The following is a 16,536-nucleotide window of genomic DNA, read 5'->3' on the forward strand; positions in this document are numbered from 1 at the left end:
AGGAAAATACGTAATAAAAAAAAAAGATGGGATCTCTCATGGAGGATGTTTGTAAAGAGTGATTGCTCCCCTCTTCCCCCCCACGATAAAAGCTTTCAAGGGATGATTCTTAGAGACTGCCAAGAGTAGATGTAGAAGATTGAAGAAATATTCCCTGAGTAGGCAGTTAATATTGGGTAGAAGTGGATATGCGAACGCTGCAGAGGGTATTGCCTGCCAAGTGCATGTTGTTACAGTAACAGCTCATAGAAGACTGGATGTTGGAAGATGAGTCTGTAAAAAAAAGCATGGGTGGTTTAGTCACAAGAAATCCTCTTGGCCTTGGGTATCTTATCTCAGAGATAACAAGGGGTTTCCCAAAGTGGTTTTTGTTTTGTATTTTGCATTTGAAAGGGAACATTACTATTAAGATTAGGGGAAGAATTGGAGAGACTAAATCTAAGACTTAGCACCAGCCCAAATAAAGAATCAGCCTCAGTTTTCTTAAGAGATTCAGAGGATAAGATGAACAAGGGATGGGGTAATGTTCTGACACTTGGAGGGAGGCTGGTTCTGTAGAAAAAGAACAAGAAGCATGTTTCTCACCCCAAGAAAGTCACACTTGAAAATGTGCGTATCTGTGTCTTACCAGAAACTGGTCAAACTGAGGCAGTTGCTCTAGTACCGTAAAGAAAAAAATAAGCTAGCATTAATGTCAGATAGACTGGGCATTACCTACTAGGAGTAACCATACAGTTTTGAGGAAGAGTTAAGTTTGGCCATGCTATATAGAGGTATTCATAGAATAAAGATGTATAGCTAGATAATGAGCAGGTATAAGAAGTTGTGTAGAGATTGAGATATGGAGAGCCCTCTGTGAAGTTGGATGGGTATTTATTTATAGAAAAAATCTTGATAAGACAAAAATAGAATACAGGGAACACTCAGCTTTGAGAATGGTTGTTGACAGTGACCATAAGGAACTGAAGATGGCAAAATAAATCAATCAGTGTCTTGGGTCAATAAATTGGTGTTTGACCAAAGAATATTTACCTTCCTTAGATGTCAACTAGACGCTTATGAATAGTCCTTCAAATGTGGTTTTGGTATGTTTGTCAAAACTAGTTTCAAAGAAGCCAGAAAACTGAGCTGTGACAATTCAAGCACTGACATTCCATGCCAGAAGTCATTCTTGCCTTTCTCAGTCAATAGAGGTGTTTCTCAGTGCTCAGTGTTCTGACTGAACAATCTATAGGCACATGTTTGAGAATAGTCTTTTGTAGGATGCAATTTTGTTACTGATTTATATATATCTCATAAAAATACAAAGACAGGTGTGTTCATTTCAAATATCAAATATTCTGTATACCAAAAGCTAGTTAGGAAACAGTATTTTATATTAATGTACTTAGATTTTCAATCTAGTCTGTTTTGTGAAACTTCAAACAAGTATTAACCTATACCTTTTAGTTTAAAAAGGAGAAACGTGGGATTGATTTTTCTTGACTAATCATGAATCGTGCTTTAAACATGCCCCAAATTGTTCAGCCATGGGAACATATTTTATTACCTAAAGAAATGAATGTAAACAGTGGAGTGTGTTGTAGTTTTGTGGAAGCTCCTCTGTAAGCATCTTTTAAAAAATAATCTTTGCAATGCTGCCCTCTAGTGATAGCTTTCCAACATGTAGAATTTCTGAGAAGTGGTCCCCATCTCCATATCTCACTAGTTCTCTGCTTTAGCCCGTGGAGTTTCTTCCTTCTCATCAGTTTTGTTCATTATGCCATGGCTTTTATTGTTGAATGATATTAGGAAGATATCATGAGCTCTGGAACAAAAACTAAAATTAATCATGAATTGTTACATTTTCTTGTATTAGCATGTACATTCCTTATTAATCAACTTTATTAATTTTAAAAATTTTATACATTGAGTGTAGAATTTTTTATATTAGTCTCCTCCATAGGTGAATAAAGTCCTTTTATCAATGTCAATTTTATGTTTTAGAATTTTTCCCTTCAAATATTTAATTAGAGTTTAAATATGTATATATTTGTTTTATAGGTCCTATAATTTGTTTTGAATTGTTATTTTCTAACTCTCTAACTGAATAAATCAATCTGTTTCTTTCTAATTTTTCTAATAATTTGGTTTTTCAGTCTCTCTATTACTCTCTTCTCTTCCCCCCTCTCTCTCTGTGTAAGTTTACTTTTTGCTTCCTAGTATAACTTTGACTAAATGCCATTATGTATATCTACACAAATACAGTTTATAATGGACCTGGAATTTCTGGAATTTCCTTGACTTAGTTAGAGAGCAGGGACTATGGCTTGGTTGCTAAAGTGCTTGAGAACAAATGTGAAGACTTAAGTTGGGATTCTAAGTGCCTGTATCAAAGCTGGTCTTGTTGCATTTGCAACTGGAGCACTGGAACAAGGTAGAGCGCCAGTGCTGCCTGGCCAGTCAGTCCGGGCTCCATGAGGGACTGTCTCAACAAATAAGGTCAAGAGTTACAGGAGAACAGCATTTGATGTTGACTTCTGGCCTCTCTGTGTACATGCCCATACATAAAAAATATATACATATATGTACAACAAAATAGAAACTTTAAAATTATTTAGGTTATTTTAAAACTGTGAAATATGTGGGTTTAAAATATTGGTAAAAGAATAAGGCATGTGTGATTATTTTTCAAGAGTGAATTTTTCTTTTGGTACATTTTAAGCAGCATTTAAAATGTTTCTCAGGCATGGAGAAACAAGGTGCACTCTCTGTGGGGTATAAGGTGATATATATGTATAACTCAGATATATGTTGTTTATGACTACTTCAACCATTGTGTATTTAGGAGAAATATTAAAATTATATACAACTGTTGTTTGCTTATCATTTTCTCAGTTCTTAACATGTTTTAGTTATTCTTTATTTGATTCTTAAAAGTTCATTATTGATACTTTCATAGTGGGTTTCACTTTTGTTAACTAATAGTAGCCTTTTCCAGTAAATCGTGCAGGTCATTTGGCTATCTAAACTGGAGGGAGGAGAAACTTGACCCTGTTTCCCACTGTGAATAATTACTGAAAATTTGAATGTGAAAAGTAAAATAATGAAGTCTCTAGATACCTTCCTTGTCTTCAAATAGGCTTACATTTTCTTGTTCTGAGTTACTGTCTAGTGAGGAAAACACTGGAGTTCCTTTGGGCATGTTTCCTGAAGAAGGGAAGCATAAGTGTTTATTTTTAAAAATTAGTTCTTTGTATTTACTTTCATAGTCTTATGACTTTTCTTTATATCCCTAGGTCATACATATATTTCTGGCTATTGCTTTTCAGAATTGTATAACCTTTTCTGTATTTTTGACATGTTTATACACATAATGTATTATAAAAAAAACCCCAGTCTCCCTTATTACACTCTGTCACCCCCTTACTTTCTCTCTTGACCCCTTCTTCTCACCTAGCCCCTCAATGGCTATACCATTAGGGAAAATGACCCTCTCTTTCCCAGCACCCATTAATGGTCACTAGCTCTTTAGGAAGGGGTGGAGCTTCATGGTCACCTTTTCAGTGAGTTTGATAGAAAGCTGGAGGGCTGAGTCCTGGGCAAGTATCCATACCTGCTGCGTGTTCATGGCTGGAATGGCAGTGCCACATCTGGGTGGTAGCATTTCAGGACTGTCTTTGACATCCTCTGGCACATATTTTTTTTCTCCTCTTTCTTGTGTGATGCTCCTTGGTCCTTGAATGGAAGAGTGATATTGATGTCCTATTTAAAGTTGAACACTTATCAGTCACTTTATTCTCTCTGCTTTGACCAGTTAGGAGTCTCTTCATTAACTCTTCATTACCTCTGTAGAAATGAGCTTCTCTGCCCCTTCCTGAGAACTGCACTAGTTTATGAACATAAATATGTAGAAGGAGTCTCTTCATTAACTCTTCATTACCTCTGTAGAAATGAGCTTCTCTGCCCCTTCCTGAGAACTGCACTAGTTTATGAACATAAATATGTAGAAGGCAGTTTGATACATTCACTTCGGGAAATGATGGTCTGTTCTCCTGCCTGGACCTAGTCCCTCCCCTACTATAGGCTTTTGACAAGTTTTGTAATATCAGACATGTACTATATCCCTTCAGTCAGAATGGCTATATTAAAAATAGCAGGTGCTGGTGAAGTTGTGTAGAGAGGGGAACACATATTCAGTGTTGGTAGGAGTATAGAAGCATAGAATTACTATGGAACTCAGTATGGTCAGCTTGTCAAAAAGCTAAATGTAGAATTTGCATATGATCCAGCTACCACTCCTGGAAATGTGCTTAAAGGAAATTATGTTCTCTATAGCAGCATATACATGTTCAGCAGGGGTCTGTGCACCATAGCTAGGAAATGAAACCAGCCTAGAGTTCACCAACTGATGAATGATAATGAAAATGAGATACATATATGTAATAGGATTCTAGTCAGCTTTAAAGAAACGAAGCTATGAAATTTCCAGGAAATTTAACGAAACTGGAAACTACTATACTAATTGAGGTAAGCAAGGCACAGAAAGACACTGTTCTTCCTCAGATGGATCCTAGCTTTGAATATTGAGTTCTGTATTCAAATTTAAGTCAGTATCTGTAGAGGACAGAAAGCAAGAAAGGGGGGGGTGAGCAATTAATGAGGAAGATACAGTAAAACACAGAGGGTATAAAAGTGTGTGTGTTGGGGGTAGATGGGGAAGCTAGGTGTTAAAAGGTTTATACAGGGTTAGATCAAGGGATGAGGCAAGTGAAATTGGGATAGGGTTAACAAAACCTCAAGATTTGTGACAATGCCATATACAAACCTGCTACTTTATAAACATACATACGTATGTGTGTGTGCATGTTTGTGTGTGTGTATATATATGTGTGTATATATATATATATATATATATATATATATACACACACATATATACACATAATCATAGCGACAGCATTCATAGTGGCAACAGATGCAATGCAGGCTGCTGGGAGTCTCCTCTAGCTGTAGAGCACGTATGATATAATGCCTACCTTCTAGGCAAGCTATGCCCTCTGGTGTAATAGTGGCATGAGTATTTGGGATAACCAACTGCTTTTGTGATTGGATTTAGAGCTCACTCCACTGGAAGGAAACATACACATGATGCTATAAATTTGGCTTAAAGTATTTCTGTAACACCACAGAAAACAAAACTAAACAACCATCAGTGGCATAAAGGAAAGGAATTATCACCTTTGAACATTGACAAGAACATGTGTTACAGAACTTTTTAATAAAAGATAAAACAAATCCAAGAATACTTGCAGTGTGCATGCTTGACAAATAATTTTTGACTTCATTATGCCTTTTGACTCTTCTGTGTATATATATTATGATTCTGTAAAAACGCCCATAGAAAAACAAAGTGTTTCTTCAGTGAGAAGATATTCAATTAAACTAACAATTTAAATCTAGTCCTATTTTTATCACCCACTAAAGGTGCCAAAAATTAAAGTTTGCTGCCAGCCTCATACCCAATCCCATCTCTGTGTCCTGCTTGAGTGGCAGGGTATTTTAGAAACAGCTCCTCTCTCCCCTCAAGCAATAAATGAAAACCACACAAATCATTGTGTTTTATTTCCTTCAACTGCAATTTAAAAATTTATTTGCTGGTAATATTTTTTTCCTCTTTAAAATATTTTACTGCTTTCTTCATACTCTTACTTTCCTTTTAAAAATATTCATTTATAGGCGTTCTCATTTTCTTTTCTTTTTTTTCTTCTTAGATATTTTCTTTATTTACAATTCAAATGTTATCCCCTTTCCTAGTTTCCCCTCTGAAAATCCCCTATTCCCTTTCCCTTCCCCCTGCTCACCAACCCACCCACTCCTGCTTCCTGGCCCTGGCATTCCCCTATACTGGGGCATAGAATCTACTCAGGACCAAGGGCCTCTCCTCCTATTGATGATCGATCGACTAGGCCATCCTCTGCTGCATATGTAGCTAGAGCTATGGGAACAACAATATGAACTAACCAGTATCCCCAGAGCTCCCTGGGACTAAACCACCAATCAAAGTTTGGCTCATTTTTATTTGTTGCGTAATTGCTTTTACACTTAAGCTTTAATGCTTAGTTTCTATTATTATTCAGAATGCATCCTTTTATATGCATATATATCCTTTGCTCATTTTATTTAAAATTTACTTTTATATATATGCATGATATGTGTGTAGATGGAGTGTGCACATGCCACAGTGCATGTGTAGAGGTCAGAGGACAACTTTGTGGGTTCTTAGTCTAGAAGTCAGGTTGTCGGGTTTCATAGGCAAGCACCTTTGCTTGCTGAACTGTCTCAGTGCTCTTGCACACACACTTCATTTATAATTTTTATTGAAAATTATCTTTTAAAATTTCCAAATACTTGAGCATGCTTTTACTTATCAATATTAAGAATAAATTAAATTCTAAAGATGTATTAAGTTGAAGCAGAAAAGATATCACTTCTCTGTTCTTCCTCTCAGCCTTTTTATTGATGTTGTTCATGATTCAGGGTAAACTTTAAGAATTTTTGTATTTTACTTAATTTAAGAAGTTAATCATAGTTGAATAAAATACATCTGTTCCTTATAGGAGTTAGTTGTAAGCCTATCCTTAATTTTGTGACCCTGTTTACATTCACTTAGTTAGTCAGTCAAAACTTTATTGGATATAATCTGGTGAATATGAGACACTACTCTTAATAGAAAGAGAGAAAGAAAGAAAGAAAGAAAGAAAGAAAGAAAGAAAGAAAGAAAGAAAGAAAGGAAAAAAGGAAGAAAATAAAAGAAAAGAAGAAAAGAGAAAGAAAGAAAAAAGAAAAGAGAATCTCTGTCTTAGCAAGCTTTGTTTGGGGGCAGATGGCTAATAAATGAGTAACACATTTTTGTATTTTGAAAGATAATTGGGAAAGAATAAATCAGATAATCAGATGAAGTGGTAGAGAATGGCAGGTAGCAGTTGGAATTGAGGATATCTTAGGTTGGTCAGAGAAGCATTTGAAGCCGCACTGTTTACTGTGAAAGTTGGAGAATTAGGGTAGAAAAGAATAGGAAAGGTGAAGACTAGAAAAGCCAAATGAAGAGCAGTCCAGGCTTGAGGTTAGCCAGTGTCCTGGTAAGATAATTACTTTATCTTGTGGGGGTGTATTCTTGTGTGTTTACACTTCTATGTGTGTTTATATGGAGGCCAGAAGTCTTCCTAAATCATCTTATGTATTTGAGGTGTGGTCTCTCACTGAACATGGAACATACAGAATTGGCACAGCTAACTGGCTAGTGAGCTTCAAGATTCCTCCTGTCTTCATCTCCCACTGTTATGTTTTCAGGGACTACCTGCCATATTCAACTTTCTACATAGACACTGAGGATCCGAACTCAGGTTCTTATGCTTGAAGTACTTTACCACTGAGACGTCCCAGCTTCAAAAACTTCCATCTATTAAACAAATGTTTATTTAATGTTCACTGAATTTTCTTTTCTTTTGTTGTGCTAGGGATTGAATATAAAGGGTCACACATGCAAGGCAAGTACTCTGGCTTGAGGTATTTCCAGACTCTTACTTGATTTTTATTCTGAGATGGCAATCTCACTCTTCTGACCTTTGACTCATTTTTATCCTGTGTAACCTCCATAACTGTTGGAATTTACATAGACCAGCATCACTAGCTTGACTGCTTAATAACTAAATTGCCAATATGTGAAATATTTGAAATATAGTCATGAACAATAGAGGTAATGTTTTTGTTTTCATAGTCTTTACATTTTCCCTAGGACAGGGAATCGGAAGGACAAAGTATTTCAGACTATGTTAAGTGCTATGAAGAAAATAAAACGGATAATTCAATAAAGTGAGGAGATGACAGTGTAGGTAGGAAAGTAAGAGAATGCCCTCTCAAGTGCTGGCATTTAACAACTTGGAATTTGGTAATACACACTGATGGGAATTGAAGAGAACCTAGGGTCAGGTTTCATTTGGGTTGGAACCAAGGGGTAGGATTGTGTCAGGTCTTATATGGTAAAATAAGCTTAGACTTCTTTTTTTCCCCTCCTCAAGATCAGTGGAAAACTGTTTTATGGCATAAGACACATTTGCTTTAATAAAAATTTCAGTTAGTTCAGGACCTCAAACAGAATTGGAGTTACTTTGTTATGAACAGCTCAGAGGGAAGTTGGTACCTGACTCTTTTCTACAATGTTGTTTAAAGATTCTGATTCCTTCTATCTTTGTCTTTAATCTACCTGATACAATGTTGTTATCTGTGTCTATAGTTCACCATTCTGCAATGTCTACCTGACCGTGATTTTGAGTTTAGAAAAAGGAGAAAATGGGTAGCAATTTTCTTTGAATTAGAACAGAGAGGGACAGATGTCTTTGGTGTGGAAATGAGGACCATTAATCCTTTTTCTTAGTTTTGATGAACATAGTGCTGAAGATTCAATAAAAGGCCATCTTTTTAAGAGACAGCTGAGTGCCAGTGAAGTCAAGAAGCTAAGGAATCATGGAAAGGATACACTGGAGCTACAATGGGATTTCTGGTCTCAGAAGTCACAGAAGCATGCACAACAAATATTTGAGAGAGGTTGGAGGACGGGAGAGGCTGAGCTTATACAAAAGGAGAATCAGTATTTTTGGTACTTCCAGTAGTGTGTACTGTCAATCCATTTATGCCATGACATGTTATTGCGATATGTTTATGGGTTTACTTTAAAAAAAGGAATGTTTTAAGATATGTATACAGGTAATGTATTTGTTGAACTTTGTGTGTCTTGGTCAGTTAATTTGATATAACCTTTTTCATTGATTCATATATTCAGATTTTTGACAGATTTAAAAAAATCATTGTTTATGTCCTGGCTTAGATATCTGATACCTAAGTATATAACCATGAAATCGTTGTCCGGTGTAATCTTATGCACTGACTAAAAAGCAGACAAATCATGTATTTCACATGCTTCTGTCAATGTAAAGCTATCACATTTTATATTTCATTTTATTAGAGAAGAACGTGCATTCTTGTACAAAAGAACTATTATGGGGTTTCCCTTGAATTGTATTTTGTGTGGATACACTGTTGGTTATGTCACTGAAGTAAAGTCCACTGCTAAAGAGTCTTACAATTCTTTCTTTCTTTCTTTCTTTCTTTTTTTGGTTTTCCGAGACAGGGTTTCTCTGTGTAGCCCTGGCTGTCCTGGAACTCACTTTGTAGACCAGGCTGGCCTCGAACTCAGAAATCTGCCTGTCTCTGGAACTTACTTTGTAGACCAGGCTGGCCTCGAACTCAGAAATCCGTCTGTCTCTGCCTCCCAAGTGCTGGGATTAAAGGTGTGAGACACTACCGCCTGGCGAGTCTTAACAATTCTTATTTATTGCTACATATTTGACTTGTATGGATTTGTTTAAAGTTTGTTTTAAAAATTGTATATAAATATAAGCAATGGTTTCAAAACAACTATACAGGTTTATAAAACAAAATGAAATACCTAAAAAGTACATTGTTAATTTTTTCAGTACTTGGTGGTGATTTAGAGATGCTTATGATTTTGTGTATAGTTTCTGAAAGTCTGATGTTGCTCACACACAAATCATTGAAGGAAAAGGCAGGGAGCACATTGGCCTAGAGATCTTGGAAGATAAATGTCCAGATACCCTATGAAACTTTATATCTCCGAAATATCCTAAAGTTTGGATCTTATAATATTCCTTAGTGGTTCAAGATATACTTATTACCTCTAATCTGATTTCTCCAATAGCACTGATACCTAAGTATGGTTGTGCAGTCCAGCATCACCAGCATCTTGAGCCCAGCTATTCCTTCCTTGTTTGTAGAGAGGTTCAAGGAGATATCTTTGAGTCAGTAAGTTAATAGTTTTAACTTTGTATGGGCCTTTTTGTTTGAGATGAGGTCTTATTATGCAACCCTGGCTTGGCTTGCCTGGCTCTCCCTATGTGGAGCCTGCTGGCAGTGAGCTTGTAGCCACCCTGCTGAGTTGTGAGATTACGGACAGGCACTACCAACTACAGCAACTTTTATGCTTTATGAATGAACATGTTCTACCATTGGAATTCTAGAAACAGTTAAAATTATGTCAGTGACTTGAAATGTAGGCCAGTAATGTAGAAGAGTGGTCCTTTTTAGTATATTAATGCCTTGAGCCCTCCTAGAAGGGCTTTTTGTCTGGTTCTCTGGACTATAGTCGGCAAAACTTTCTTAAATATTACAGAACAATAGATAGAAGCTTTAAGTTCAGTGATATGTGAAGCAGGAAATTAAAACACCGCATATATATATATATATATATATATATATATATATATATATATATATATATACTATTTCTAGATAGGAACTTGCATTAATTTGCTATACCACTCTACTATTCACTAAAATGTTTTAAATGATTAACTTTAACATTTCTTTTATATTAATCTGTTTATTTTGTTATCCTCCCCCATGCTTCTTCCAATTTTCCTGGCTTCTTTCAGTAAATGAATATCTACCATGTGCCAGTAATTGTTCTATGGATCTGGAAGAAGTGAGTTATGGAGAATTTAGTCTGGAAGTTCTCCTCTATAAGTTAAGAATCATTTCTAAAACAAGGATAGTCTGTATAGCACATGATGTGGAGAATTCATAAATGCTCCATATTGATACTGGTTCCTAAAGGACACAGGAAGTTGTAATAGGATGAAAACATTTACAAAGATGTGGAAAATTTAGGAGACTGATATTGGAGGGCAGGATGATGAGCAAATTAAAAAAATAGATCAATAAGACAGGCGAGGGCCTGGGGATGGTATGTTTTGATTTCATTGGTTTCTATGTGATAATTCAAGAAGAGAGGATGAATTTGAGATAGTTTAAAGTAGAATTTGATTTGCATTTCCCTGATGATTAAGGATACTGAACATTTTTTCAGGTGCTTCTCAGCCATTTGGTATTCCTNNGGTGAGAATTCTTTGTTTAGCTCTGAGCCCCATTTTTTAATGGGGTTATTTGANTTTCTGGAGTCCACCTTCTTGAGTTCTTTATATATATTGGAGATTAGTCCCTTATCTGATTTAGGATTGGTAAAGATCCTTTCCCAATCTGTTGGTGGCCTTTTTGTCTTATTGACAGTGTCTTTTGCCTTACAGAAGCTTTGTAGTTTCATGAGGTCCCATTTGTCGATTCTCGATCTTACAGCACAAGCCATTGCAGTTCTATTCAGGAATTTTCCCCCTGTGCCCATATTTTCGAGGCTTTCCCCTACTTTCTCCTCTATAAGTTTCAGTGTCTCTGGTTTTATGTGGAGTTCCTTGATCCACTTAGATTTGACCTCACACCAGTCAGAATGGCTAAGATCAAAAATTCAGGCGACAGCAGATGCTGGCGAGGATGTGGAGAAAGAGGAACACTCCATCACTGTTGGTGGGATTGCAAGCTTATACAACCACTCCGGAAATCAGTCTGGCGGTTCCTCATAAAATTGGACATAGTACTACCAGAGGATCCCGCAATACCTCTCCTGGGCATATATCCAGAAGATGTTCCAACCGGTAAGAAGGACACATGCTCCACTATGTTCATAGCAGCCTTATTTATAATAGCCAGAAGCTGGAAAGAACCCAGATGCCCCTCAACAGAGGAATGGATACAGAAAATGTGGTACATTTACACAATGGAGTACTACTCAGCTATTAAAAAGATTGAATTTATGAAATTCCTAGGCAAATGAATGGACCTGGAGGGTATCATCCTGAGTGAGGTAACCCAATCACAAAAGAACTCACATGATATGTATTCACTGATAAGTGGATATTAGCCCAGAAACTTAGAATATCCAAGATACAAGATACAATTTGCAAAACACATGAAACTCAAGAAGAACGAAGACCAAAGTATGGACACTTTGCCCCTTCTTAGAATTGGGAACAAAACACCCATGGAAGGAGTTACAGAGACAAAGTTTGGAGCTGAGACAAAAGGATGGACCATCTAGAGACTGCCATATCTGGGGATCCATCCCATAATCAGCCTCCAAACGCTGACACCATTGCATATGCCAGCAAGATTTTGCTGAAAGGACCCTGATATAGCTGTCTCTTGTTGGGCTATGCCAGTGCCTGGCAAACACAGAAGTGGATGCTCACAGTCAGCTATTGGATGGAACACAGGGCCCCCCCAATGGAGGAGCTAGAGAAAGTACCCAAGGAGCTAAAGGGATCTGCAACCCTATAGGTGGAACAACAATATGAACTAACCAGTAACCCCCGAGCTCGTGTCTCTAGCTGCATATGTATCAGAAGATGGCCTAGTCGGCCATCATTGGGAAGAGAGGCCCCTTGGTCTTGCAAATTTTATATGCCTCAGTACAGGGGAACGCCAGGGCCAAGAAGTAGCAGTGGGTGTGTAGGGGAGTGGGAGAGGGTATGGGGGACTTTGGGATAGCATTTGAAATGTAAATGAAGAAAATATTTAATTAAAAAAAAGTAGAATTAGTAGGATTTGGATACTTAGCCAGATATTAGTTAGTAGAATTTAAATTGTTCAAAATTATAGGAATCCGGGGATGACTACTTGGAAGAATTGAGGAAGATACAGAATCTAATAAGCTGTGACTTCAGTCATACTCAGATAAGCAAGGCCCTTCTAATCTGAAGGTGTCTTCAGGCCTTATCCTTTCTATAGTCTTCTCAGTTAATGATCACCTCCTCACTGCTTGCTGTTTTAAGCCAAGTTTCTATATTTCCCCCTTTTACTCCTATTTAAATAAAGCAGTATGGTTTTGTAGTCTGCATTACTTCTAATGTGTATAGGCAGCGTGTGACTAAAAAATTCTACATTAGTTGAAACTAAAGAAACGATCAGTGATGCATTAGAGGTTTTATGTGTGAAAGCATTTATATAGTATTTTACAATAAAAATAGGAAAGGATTGAATGCCTCTCAAGACAGGAATTTATTTGACAAATTAGGACATCTATTTGCTGGACAGGAAAGTTAGGGAGATTCCATACTGTTGGAATAAAGGGTGATCCCATGTTTTCAGCAAAAGTGCACTTTATTGTTTATTTCACAAGAGAGGAGTTGAGGACAAGCAACTGGAAATTTCACTTCGTGTAGTACCTTACAGATTCTTTACACCCATTTCTGTGTCATACTGTCATGGTATGACTTATGGCTTAGCTGGAAACATGTCTATATTTTGGTTTTATTGAGACCCTTGGTGTTGACATGATGGTTCTATCCAGAAGGACATTTTCTGCCTTCTGGTTTCTTGATTGTAACATATGAGGCTGTTGATTATCTTTTCTTTTTTCCAAGTCACATTTCCTTCTCTGAGTCATTATGTTTCCTTCATGTACTTTCCATTTGTCTTATGTGTACAAGTCGGTGTTGTTCAGTGTTCTGGCTTTGGTCCATTTTCATTTCAGTTCTACCCATAATGGTCTCACTCAGGACCACTACCCTTTGCTACTTCCTAAACCCAACTATCTCGCCTGAACTTCTGTCTTTTGAGCAAACAATTCATATTTATGAACATTCTATAAGGAAACTTGGAGCTATTGCAATCAAGACTGACACAATTATATTCCTTCCCAAATAACTTCTCACACCTGCGCAGCTTCTCAACAGTGACCTAGGAGCCAGCAAACCCAACACAGCAGGTTTCCGGCACCTCTCCCCTGAGACCCTATTCTTTGTAGATGAACCTCTGGGTTATTGTGTCCGTCCTTCTTCTCTCCTGCTTTCATTGCCACAGTCTTAGTTCAGCCAAGGTTATTTTGAGAACTTTCTTACACATCTGTTTCTATTCCAGCTCCTCTCCAATCCTAGTTAATGGTTAAATAAGCCCTTGACTTTTCTTCCTTTTTTTTTCCTGGCATTTGGTGAACACTGGCTGTATGTTCTAAGTTGTATAACATCTGTTGTGATTCCAAGTGCAATTCAGTTAATAAATTATACTACTAATAATAAGTGAGCATTTGTGAATAAAGAGAAACCAAGAATGATAATTGTACTATTTAAGTAATTATCACCATAATATTTAAGGAATTTGGAAGAAAATTAAATACTACTTTCACACAAGTAGGAATAGTGCAATGGAGAAAAAAGAAATAAGTTTTAGTATTTTAAATGTTTAATTTAGCATATAGAGAACTGAGTCTAAGTAAAGAAATTAATGGTATTTGTTGCAAATATGAGAGCAATGCAAAGAAAACAAGAAAAAAAGTTTTCTGAACAGTTGATTGATTTGTTCAACTTCTGCTACTTTAATGTAGTTGGACTCCTTGGGCCCTGCCAAGGCTGCACGTAGCAGAAGGCCTTAGACACCACCCTGCTCTGACATGTTAGCCTTGTACAGGTATGTGGCTTACCCGTTTCATTCTTTCTGCTGGTGTTGGTCCTTCTGATGGCTATCCCTCATACTCTCCACATAACCAACCTGCCATTTTCTCACTTACCTCCCCGCCCCATCTATCTTCTGAGCACAGGTCATAACTTTATTTTCTTGGTTGCATCACTTCTGGGTTACCTGGTAAGGAGAGAGGTTTGAGCATAGAACATTTTGCAAAATAGTATCTGGATGGCATAAATGATACAGAGAAGGAATTCTATGTAAGCTTTTAGATTAGTAATAATCTCTCCTCACATGTATTTTTGATGATGACTTAATTTCTGTTAATTTTATATACAATTGAGCCCAAGTGGTCAGCCATAAGTCTCCTTTGTCTTGCATATACTCTTCTGAACCAGGAGATGCCAGATCCACCTCAGAAGACAGTAGAGCCCGATCAACTCTAGGATTCTCATTCCTGTTTTAGGGACGTGATAAGCATAACAAATTTTCCTGTTCTCTTTTAAAATTACCCAGTATTCCCCTGGTACCTTAGCATTCTCACTCTCCTTGTTGCTGGGTATAACTTTCTTACCTACTTTTTGCTAACGGTCTTAACTGGCAGATTGAAAATTTCTAAAGTTAAATAATGATAAAGAGGACAAAATTTGAAATACTATCAATACTATTTTTTAAGTTATTTTATATAATTGAAGGAAAGAACCAATATAGGTCTCTGTTTTTTAATTAATCATTTTATTCATTTACATAAGAATATGGAAAGCTGCACAAACTTGCGTGTCATCCTTGCACAGGGGCCATGCTAAGCTTCTCGGTATTGTTCCAATTTTAGTATATGGGCTGCTGAAGCGAGCACTTTTTTGTTTGTTTGTTTGTTTGTTTGTTTTGTTTTGTTTTGTAGGCTGGGATATTTAGACATTTTACTAAAAGAGCAAAAATTATATTTTCCTTTCCTTTGGAGTATAACCTTATGACTTTAGCTGATTTTTAAAGTAGAGAATTACTTGAATTAGTTACCAGTTTTATAGACAAGCTTAAAAATAAAAGAAAACTCAACTATGTAGTCATGTCCCAATTAAAAGTATTTTTAGCAGATTGTAGCAATATAATAAGATATATATTTTAATGCCTAAGTTTTCATCTCAAGTTAACACATGTTACTTTTTAAAAGGTACCATGCATAAAACTTTTTTTTCATAAAACCTTTTTAATAGCTCTCTCTCTCTCTCTCTGTCTCTCTCTCTTTGTTTGTTTGTGTGTGTGTGTGTGTGTGTGTGTGTGAGATACATGTGCAATAGAAGACATGTAGAGGTGAAAAGACAACCTGGTGTTGGAGTTGGCTCTTACTTTCTACCTTGAGATGAGGTCTCTCTTGTCTACTGCTGTGTATACCAGGCAAGCTAGCAATTCTCCTGTCTCTTGTTCCCAGTCTCCTAGGACATCCTGGGATTATGGATGCTTATACTACTGTGTCTGGCTTTTATGTGGACTCTGGGGATATGAACTCAGATCATCATGCTTGTATGGCCAGTGCTTTACTCACTGAGCCATTCTATAACTGTTCCTTATACATTTACAAGGCTTTAAAGTGTAATGTCATGGAAGGGTTCTTTTTTGGTCATGTCTATTTCATATTCTATTTTTAAATGCCTGATGTTTTTTGGTTGTCTATATCTTTAGCTTTAGGAAAATTTCTGATGTAACTTATTGGATATAGATGCTCTATGCTTTTAGTCAAATCTTAACTTCTTGAATTCCTTAGATTTTTATTTTGTGTTGTCTCTATGATACACAGGATTTATTGGACTTTGTGGTGTTGGGGTTTTCTTCTGTTTTCCTTTTAATGTTTGAATGTACTATGTCATTGGCCTTGTTCCCTAGTCCTTCATCTAATATTTCTTCTGCTTGGTCAAGTTTATTGATCATAATTTACATCTTCTGTATCCGTTCATTGGAATTTTTACCTCTAGTGTTTAAGTTTTTATTTTATTTTATTTTTAAAATCACAATTTCTTTTTTTAAAATTTTTAATATTTTTATTACATATTTTCCTCAATTACATTTCCAATGCTATCCCAAAAGTCCCCCATAGTGCCCCCCACTTCCCTACCCACCCATTCCCATTCTTTTGGCCCTGGCATTCCCCTATATTGGGGCATATAAAGTTTGCAAGTCCAATGGGCCTCTCTT

The 16,536-nt window shown here is 36.6% G+C and overlaps 1 protein-coding gene and 1 non-coding gene across 8 annotated transcripts in view; one reads left to right on the forward strand and one right to left on the reverse strand.

Moving 5' to 3' along the window:
- Macrod2 (mono-ADP ribosylhydrolase 2) overlaps positions 1-16,536 on the forward strand; it is a 1,935,542-nt gene that overhangs the window by 31,464 nt on the left and 1,887,542 nt on the right. The window lies entirely within an intron of this gene.
- LOC115030414 lies at positions 15,096-15,202 on the reverse strand. The gene has a single exon (XR_003836020.1). It is a non-coding gene; the product is annotated as a U6 spliceosomal RNA (small nuclear RNA).

Source organism: Mus caroli, chromosome 2 (assembly GCF_900094665.2).
Source record: "Mus caroli chromosome 2, CAROLI_EIJ_v1.1, whole genome shotgun sequence".
Classification (NCBI taxonomy): domain Eukaryota; kingdom Metazoa; phylum Chordata; class Mammalia; order Rodentia; family Muridae; genus Mus; species Mus caroli.